The following is a 9,915-nucleotide window of genomic DNA, read 5'->3' on the forward strand; positions in this document are numbered from 1 at the left end:
GTCAGAGGTCTACAATAACATGACGAGCGATCCATTATTACGGGCAGAGTAGAGGTGAGAATACGTGTGGGAATTCAGAGATAGGTAGGCGAGTAAAAAATAATAATAATAATACCCGATGAATTCCTCCCCAAATATTGCCCAGAGCTGCCGAAGTGCCACTGATGAAGATTGGGTCAAATGTGCTTTGTGCCTTCGGCACCGCTTTGAGAAATGAAATGAAGTTTATACTGAAAGACAGACTGTTGCACTCGATCACTTGTGAGGGAACGAGACGGGTCAAGCGGCTTCTGTGTCAGTGGAGAACTCGTTTGGGACGAATGACCATCATCCTACTCGTTTCCAAGTTGTTAGAGAGAGAACAAACGTTTCAATCAATAACCTATGAGGGGTGATTGATAGGTTCGTGGTCTAAGGTAAAAGGAGTCAATTTTAGAAAAACCTAGCACATTTAATTTTCAACATTGTCCCCTCCTACATTTACACACTTAGTCCAGTGGTCGTGGAGCATACAGATCCCTTCTTTGTATAAGTCAGCGTCTTGGACCTCCAGAAGTGGTCCACAGCATGGGGTGATTGATACGTTCGTGGCCTACGGTTGAAGGAGATGAGTTGTTTAACTTCCAACTTTCTGCATTTCTACTCAAAGAGTTGACCTGTACGTGCATGTAACGAGAGCTGTATATCTCCTTCTAGCTTAGGCCACGAACTTAATAATCCCTGCTGTGGCCCACCTGCAGGTCCAAGACACTCTGATACATGCACGTGCAGTTCAACTCTTTGGGTGAAAATGCAGAAAATTTGAAGGGAATAACTCATCCCCTTCTTCCATAGGCCACGAACTTATCAATCACCCCTGCTGTGGACCACTTCTACAATGAAGGGATCCGTATGCTCCACCACCGCTGGACTATGTGCGTACGTGTAGGAGGGAACTATGTTGAAAAAATAAATATGCTAGGTTTTCTAAAATTGACTCCCTCTACCTTAGGCAACGAACCTATCAATCACCATCGTAAATGGTGTGAACCGTACTTTCGGTGGCACAAGGAAGGAATAATGGGATCATCATACACGAAACAGCGCCCCCTAACGCCTTCACCAGTGGTTTGGGAATTGTCAACCAGGCCAGTCTGAAAAAATCACTAAGCAATTACCATCAACATATCACTTGCAGTACCAGAGGAAACAACACACTGGTCCATTGCTACACCACCGCCAAGAATGCCTACTGTCCTATTCCACGCCCTCACTTCGGGAAGTCTGATCACCTGGCAGTACTTCTACCCCCAAGTATAGGCAGAGACCGAAGACTACAGCAAGAGAAGTGAGGACCAAGAAGGTTTGGACAAGGGAAGCACAGGAGCGACTACAGAACTGCCTTGAATCGGTGGACTGGACTGTATTCAGGGATTCATCTCGAATCTGGATGAGTATGATGTAGTTGTTACGGAATTCAATAAAACTGTGTGGATGAGAGTGTGCCTACAAAGAATTACTGTACAATCCCAAACCAAAGGCCATGGCTGAACCAGTTGGTACGTTGTCTGCTGAAGTCTAGATCTGTGGCATTTACATTTGGCGACCAGTGTCTGTACCAGAAAAAACAGGTATGATTTGCGGAGGGCGAAGCGACAATTTCCAACAAGGTTGGAGGCGACATCGGATGTACGACAACTTCGGCAGGGTCTGCAAGACATTACTTCCTACAAAGCGAAACCCAATGGCATGAATGGCAGCGATGCTTCACTACCAGATGTACCAAACACCTTCTCTGCACGAATGTAACTACAGCTGTGAATATCCCTGCTGGACGCTGTGACGCTGTGATCGTCGTCTCAGAGGCCGATGTTAGGCTGTCTTTAAAGTGAGTGAACCCTCACATGGTGAAAGGTTCGATGGAATTCCTGGTAAGGCTCTGAAAAACCTGTCAACCAAATGGTAGAGGTATTCAAGGACATTTTCAACCTCTCACTGCTCCGGTCAGAATTTCCCACTGCTTCAAATAAAGCTACAATTGTACCAGCGCCTAAAAAGATTAATGGTGAGCTGCCTTAATGACTATCGCCCGGTAGCACTCACATCTACAGTGATGAAATGCTTTGAGAGGGGTGTTCACAACTGGAGTGAAGTCCTGCCTCAGCAAACATCTAGACCCACTGCAATTTGCCTATCGCCACAACAGGTCAACGTCAGAAGCAATCGTAATGGCTCTTCATACGGCTTTAGCCACCTGGACAATACAAACACCTGTGCAGGATGCTGTTTGGTGACAATAGCTCAGCATTCACACCATCATTCCGCAATCGTGATTAAGAAGTTACAGAACCTGGCCTTCTGTGCCTCCGTCTGCAATTGGATCCTCGACTTCCTAACTGGAAGACGAAAATCTATGCGGATTCGGGAAAATATCTCCTCCACGCTGACGATCAACTTTGGTGCACCTCAGGGCTGTGTGCTTAGCCCACTGCTCCACTCTCTGTACACCCATGACTGTGTGGTTAGACATGGCTCATATACCATCTATAAATTTACTGATGATACAACCATTGTTGGTCGAATATGAGACGGAGACGAGAGGGCACACAGGAACGAGATACACCAACTAGTGGAGTGTGTCTCAGCAACAACCTGGCACTCAACGTCAGTGAGACGAAAGAGCTGATTGTGGACTTCAGGAACGGCAAGACAAAGGATCAGATACCGATCCTCACAGAGGGATCAGAAGTGGAGAGAGGAGCAGTTTCAAGTTCCTGGGTGTCTGTTTATCTGAAGACCTAACCTGGTCCCAACACATCGATGCAGCTATAAAGACGGCCAGTCAGCGACTACACTTCATTTTGTAGTTTGAAGGGATTTGGTATGTGAACAAAATAAACTCCAAAACCTTCTATAGACGGGAGAGCATTCTGACAGGCTGGGTCACTGTCTGGGATGGAGGGTTGTTGGGGTGGGGGGGGGAGTAGGTGCGGTGCTACTGCACAGGGCCGAAAGAAGCTGCAGAGGGTGGTAAATATAGGCAGCTCCATCTTGGATACTAGCCTGTAAAGTTCCCAGGACGTCATCCTGGAGCGGTGTCAGCGTCCATTATTCAGGACCCCGATCACCCAGGGCATACCCCTTTCTCATTGCTACCATCAGCGGGGAGGTACAGGAGCCTGGAGGCGCACACTCAGCGATTCAGGAACAGGTTCTTCCCCTCTGCCATCCGATTCCTAAATGGACATTGAACCCGCGCTTACTATCTCTCATTTTTATCATATATTATTTCTGTTTTGCACGATTTTTAAAATTCACTATACACCCGATGTATTTAGTTTACTTATTTCTCTACTTTTTCTATGTTAAGTATTGCATTGACCTGCTGCTGCTCAGTTAACAAATATCACGGCACATGCCGGTGATATTAAACGTGATTTTGATCATGAGAATATCTGTTTGCATTCGGTACTGTAACGCTCCGGGGAGAGCGAAGGGCCTGTCAAGACACAGATGAACTCACGGTTCTTCACTGGAACCAGGAAATAGGTCGTTTTGTGCCGCTGGACACGGACTATTGAGGTCAAAAGAGTGGAGCTGTCCCAATGCCAAAGGTTTTGTAATTCAGAAACTCTCCCCACATGTTTCATGAACAATTCTACTGTATTATGATGATGTGAAAATTGGCCATGAAACACGTGAAAAGGAACAGAAAGACCGAGGGCAGAGAATAATAATCTCCTCTCTCTCTATCTGTCTGTCTCTCTCTGTGACTGTCTCTCTCTCACTCTCCCCCTCTCTCCCCTCCCTCTCTCTGTCAGTCTCTCTCTCTCTGACAGTCTCTCTCACTCTCCCCTCTCTCCTTCTCTCCCTCTGTCAGTCTCTCTCTGTCTCTCTCCCTGACTGTCTCTTTCTGTCTCTCGCCCCTCTCTCCCTCCCTCTGTCAGTCTCTCTCTGTGTGACTGTCTCTCTTTCAGTCTCTCCCCCTCCCCCCCCCCCTCTCTCTCTCTCTCTCTCTCTCTCTCCTCTCTCCTCTCTCTCTCTCTCTCTCTCTCTCTCTCTGACAGTCCTCTCTCTCACTCTCCCTTCTCTCCCCTCCCTCTCTCTGACACTCTCTCTCACTCTCCCCTCTCTCCTTCTCTCCCTCTGTCAGTCTCTCTCTGTCTCTGTGACTGTCTCTCTTTCAGTCTCTCCCCTCCCTCTCTCTGTCAGTCTCTCTCTCTCTCTCTCTCTCTCCTCTCTCTCTCTCTCTCTCTCCTCTCTCTCTCTCTCTCTCCTCTCTCTCTCTCTCTCTCTCTCTTCTCTCCCTCTCGCTCTCACTGTCTCTCTCTCACTCTCCCCTCTCCTTTTCTCCCTCCTTCAGTCTCTCTCTGTCTCTCCCCTCTCTCCTTCTCTCCCTCCCTCCTTCAGTCTCTCTCTGTCTCTCTCTCAGTCTCTCCCCTCTCTCCTCTCCCTCTCTCTGTCAGTCTCTCTCTCCTCTCCCGTCTCTCTCGCTTCTCTCCCTCTCTCGCTCTCACTGTCTCTCTCCTTAAGCCAAATACTCATACCACCCTGCTTTTCAATCACAATATTCAAAGGTAAGCTTTTGAAACATATACCGCTTTTCTTTAAAAGAGCTTAATGATAGAATTTGCACGTTTTGTTCTAACATCTTCGAATTTTACTCAGTCTTTTGCGAAATCTACTGAATATTTTATCAATAAATTATGAACATATAGAACTTCATACATCGATATTATTTGACACCTCCCCACACCTGCTACTCAGCTGCTACGCAAAAAGGGTTAACTGCATGTGTCATTTCATTAAATGCCGATATCGTCATTTCCATGGAGGGTTTCAGCGTCTCCAGGGATTTTCCCTCTCCTATTAATAAGCATCTGAATCACTGAGCTCTCACTGAACAGCCGCTCCGGCACTCACAGTGATTCGCCGATCCACACAGCGGGACAGAGAGAGCACGCTGCAGAAGGAAGGTTTGCTGGTTCCGGAATGGATCAGAGTCCGGGAGCAACAGTGTCGAATGTGAGAGAAATTCCGAAGAATGTCTTCTGGGCTGCTCAGTTTATGTTTACTAATTATGAATGGATGACCTTAGATCTTCGAATTACGTATGCGTTAATAACAATTCAAATTATTTTCTTTCCCGTCCTCGCTATCATTGCTCTTCCCGGTAAGTCTCTCTCGAAAGCTCAACTATGCAACACTTTTAAACTGTTTTCTAATGTTTATCGCCCATTTGAAATCATTGCTGCTGTCGCACACTGCGGATAAGACATTTTGAAAGCTTCAAATTCTGCAGCGATGCTGTTCCCTGTGACTCCTGGCACTGCGCAGGTCGGTGATGTAACCGGTAAACTCTGTCCAGCCGTTGCACACATGATGACATGACCGGGGCTTTGATATTTTGCCTCTGGAAACGTTGCTTCTTTTCTGTCGCTTCATCTCCCCTCGAGAACATCAGCTGCCGAATCAAGTTGCTTCCAGACCTTGTGTTTACAATGCAAATTAATTTTCCAAATCCAAATATTTGGAAATATAATCCATTCCGCAATATTCTCGCAGCCAACTGCCCTGTCGACTAAGCGGTAGCCACAAATCTACACACTAACCACAAGCCAGACAAATTCGTAACAGAAAATGCTTCCTGATGTGTGTCACTTTAATATTATTTATTTTTCTCCTCCTCGCAGTGAACTGGTGACGATTTTAATCCTGTCCAGAGGAAAGTGCGGTCTCTCCAGAGTTGTCACTCGCTACCTGGTTGCCATGGCAGCGGCGGATCTTATGGTCGTTGTCCTGGACCTGATATTGAGCAAGATTCCGTACACTTACGTGCCAGTGAAACTTTTCCTCTGGGCTGCAGATACACCAGTGTGTAAAATCCACGCCGTCCTGGCTTACGTCGCCACCGATTGTTCGGTCTGGTTCACCGTCACTTTCACCTTTGACCGGTTTGTGGCCATTTGTTGCCAGAAGCTGAAAACAAAAATATTGCACAGGGAAAACTGCGGCTGTGATTCTGGGGACAGTGACCGTGATCAGCTGCTTAAGGAACATTTACTGGTATTTTCGGCTATTAGGGCATTATTCATGGATAATTGCTCCATTTATTTGTATGCAAACCGCGTATTATTTGTCTTCTTCTTTCGTAATGTCAATGGATTTATTTCATTATCTTCTCACCCCCTGTAATCCCATTCCTGCTGGTTCTCCTGACGAATGCATTGACCGTCCGGCATGTTTTAGTCACCAGCAGAGGGCGCAGGAGACTCCGGTGTGCTGACAAGGGACAGGGTGCCAAGGACCCGGAGATGGAGAGCCGCAGGAAATCCCTCGTTTTACTGCTGATCATCTCTGGCAATTTCGTCCTGCTGTGGGGACCGTTCACTGTTTATTCTTTGTGGAACCGACTGTCTGCTTCCTCTGCGGCGAATTTTCCTCCGGATTCTCTGCGAGAACTGGGCTCGATGCTGCAGCTTCTGAGCTGCTGCACAAACACGGCTCTTTACACCGTCACCCAGACCAAGTTCAGGGAGCAACTGAAGGACGCGATAAAATATCCCCTGGCTCTCATTGCTGCGAGGATGTCATGAAGTAATGATGTTTCCCTGCCTGGCTCAACTAATTCACCACTCATTGCAGGCAAACTCTGCACCAAAGGGGACCCGTGTAAATACGAGTTTGTCTCATTCCGCACTCGCTTTACTATCGCGCATGATTCCTCACTCCCGCTCAACTGACGACCCTTTGAATCGTGTTTTTTTTCTGCATTCCCAGTGTATATTCCCCTCTCTTCCCGAGTGGGACGACCTACGTTTGTCAGTGTAGATCAGCGCCGCCCTGGTGACCCACAGTTCTGTCCTGCAAGTCCCACCGTCCACCTGGTGCGGATGCACTGCCCCGCTCCAGCGTGAGATTCTGTGTTCCCGAAAACCTCTCCTGTTCAGCGGTCCAGTTCCCCCAGTTCGCAGTTCGAGACTGGAGATCGTGTCCCGGGTATCGCTGACCGAGGCCAAGGATTCCGGAAACATCTTGCAATCTCAGTGTTAACGGAAGCTTGCAAAAGTCGCATGCTAGTTTTGTGGAAATGCGAATATCAGTCCGCAATGTGGGGTGCAATTGCTGTAGTTTTTTATAAAGCCTCAGTCTGGTCGAGGGGGGAAGGCGAGGACAGACACGTCGCCGGATTCCAATGTGAAAGAAAACGCGGGGGAAATACAGCGCACATATTTTGGTGTTTTACCTATAGGGATCGAGAGACTGAAAACTCTGGAACTGCGCGTTCCTTCAGAGTTAGCACAGACCTAATGCCATTGGCGTGTGTTCCAAACTCACCGGACTTCCCCAAATCCATCAAAGTCATTCAGAGTCATTGGAGCAGCCGGCAAAACGGCTGAGAAGTGGTCGATGTAATTTCATTCAGGGAACTGCGAGCTGTTGCGTTAGGAGGATTCACACGTTGAATGTTGGGGCAGCGATGAGTGCGGTGGAACAGGGGGATCTGGGAATGGAGATCCATAATCTCTCGAAAGCGGCATCAAAGTTCGACAGGGCCGTAAAGAGGGTATTTGGTACATTGACCTTCATATGTTAAGGTATTGGGTATCGGTGATGAGATGTTATGTTGAAGTTTTATGACGTCGGTGAGGCCGAATTAGGAGTATTGTATGCAGATCTGGTCACCTTTCTGAAGGAACGGTATCAATAAGATTGAATGAGTTCATAGGGATTTTACGAGACTGTTGCGGGGTATTGAGGACAGAGCTATAAGTATAGCTTGAACAGGTTATCGCTTTATTCCCTGAATCAGAGGAGAAAAGCGAGTGATCTGACCTGTCACTTCAACGTGGAGTAAACAGAGCGATCACGACTGCTGGTGTCGCATCACTGACGCTCTGGTATTGTCACTGTGTATTCAGACCGGTCAATGACCACAGGGACAAGGCTTCTCCCTCAATATCGGCAATCGTGTTAGAAATGTTTCTATCAGGTCCATGAATATCCGCACAGATCATCTCATTGCTCATTCAGAACTTCCCTCACGAAACTAACACTGCCGTTACATTTCCTGTCCCAACTCGGGCACGGCAGTGACGTTCATATTTAAACTCGTCAATAATAATACCCCATAATCATCGACCACGGACTGTGACTGAATATCCGAGCACAATATTACATTTAATTCTAAATACCCAACCCTTATTCTGCATATTAAATTGTGAATTTTCCATCAAGAGCCAAGTGTACAATCACAGGATGAATCAATCACAGTTGTTGCGTTTGCGAAAAATCAAATATAGACAAGTTATTAAACGATCTCCAATTAAAACACGAATCCCTATGTTAATTCCAGTCTCAGGATACGTTAGAAATCAACGGTTCAAAGTGAGTCTATCATCAAAATCCGTATATGTTACCATATCCTATCTCAAGATCTTTTTCTTTTCTGGCTGTTACAGGAGGGTGTGGAAGAAAAGTAAACTATTTCCCCCAACTGCTACACATAAGCAGATAGCCGCTGCCAAACAACTGAGAAGGTGCGTTTTAAAGATTTGTGAATGTGAGTCTGTACGCGGCAGGGGAATCAAAACGAGGCAGATCTGCAGACGGAGAAGGACGTGAATTAGTTCCGATTGGATCAGCACAAACTCTCCACTCGGCATACTGACCGCGTGTCTGTGACTTCCTGGAGAGACACCGTCAGGACTAAAGAGGTCAGCAGACCCGAACACAAATTGAATGGTATGCCAACATGTTAGAGTAATCAAAGCCGTAATTTGGACCTTCAAAAAAGACACTTCAGTTCAATAAACAGAACTCTGTGTTTTCATAGACACCTCAGAGCTGCTGTGGAGCATAATGGGGACACGATTTTTTTCTTTCATCCCGCCCCTACCCCAGCTTATTAGCTTTATCTATCCCCTTCTATCTTTTATCACCTCCAGTTTCATATTCTAGCTCGATCCCCCATCTTTCCCAGTGTGATTAGACCATTAATATACAGGAGTAGGAGTAGTCCACTCGGCCGATCGAGTCTTCTCTCCCATTCTATCATGGCTCATTTATAACTACTCTTAACCCCATTCTCCCGCCTTCTCCCCGTGACGTGGCATCCAGACTAACCAGGAACCAACAAATCCACGCTTTAGTATACTCAGTGTTTTGACGTCTACAGCCGTCGATGGCAATGAGTTACACAGGTTCAACACCATCTGGCTGAGCGAATTCCTTCTCATCTCTGCTTTAAATGGTCTTCCTTCTGTACTGACGCTGTGCCCTCTGATCCTGTTTCCACAGTTACTCCATCTGGTCCTTTGGGTATTCGATAGATTTCCATAAATCCACCCCTCCTTGTTCTGAACTCAGGCGAGTACAGGTTCAGAACCTTCAAACTCTCATCCAACGCTCAGCCGTGAATTCCCGGAATCATTCTAGTGAGCCCCCCTCTGGACCGTTCCCAATACCAGCACCACCTTTCTTAATGAGGTGTCCCAGACCGATCACAATACTCCGTGCCAGCTGACGAACGCGGTGAAACTCTCCTCATACGCTCAGCCGTGCATTCCCGGAATCATTCTAGTGAGCCCCCTCTGGACCTTATCCAATACCAGCACCACCTTTCTTAATGAGGTGTCCCAGACCGATCACAATACTCCGTGCGGTCTGATGAACGCGGAGAAATGTCCGCTGAAACGGTTATCTACATTCGTTAATCATAGAGCGACCAGTTGGTTTCTGCAGTAGAATTAAGTCAAACGCCATGTTTCCTCCATAAGCTATCCACTTGCCGATACGTGGAATCACGGTTAACAACTGAGATCTCTGACATACGCATGCGTTTAGTGATGATATATTTTCACTCGCCTCTGAGAAGTAATTCGCTCAGAGATGAAATGTGCCCGTCATCAGATATGTAATATGTAAGGATCAGAT

This window comes from Hemitrygon akajei, unplaced genomic scaffold, assembly GCF_048418815.1.
Source record: "Hemitrygon akajei unplaced genomic scaffold, sHemAka1.3 Scf000108, whole genome shotgun sequence".
Classification (NCBI taxonomy): domain Eukaryota; kingdom Metazoa; phylum Chordata; class Chondrichthyes; order Myliobatiformes; family Dasyatidae; genus Hemitrygon; species Hemitrygon akajei.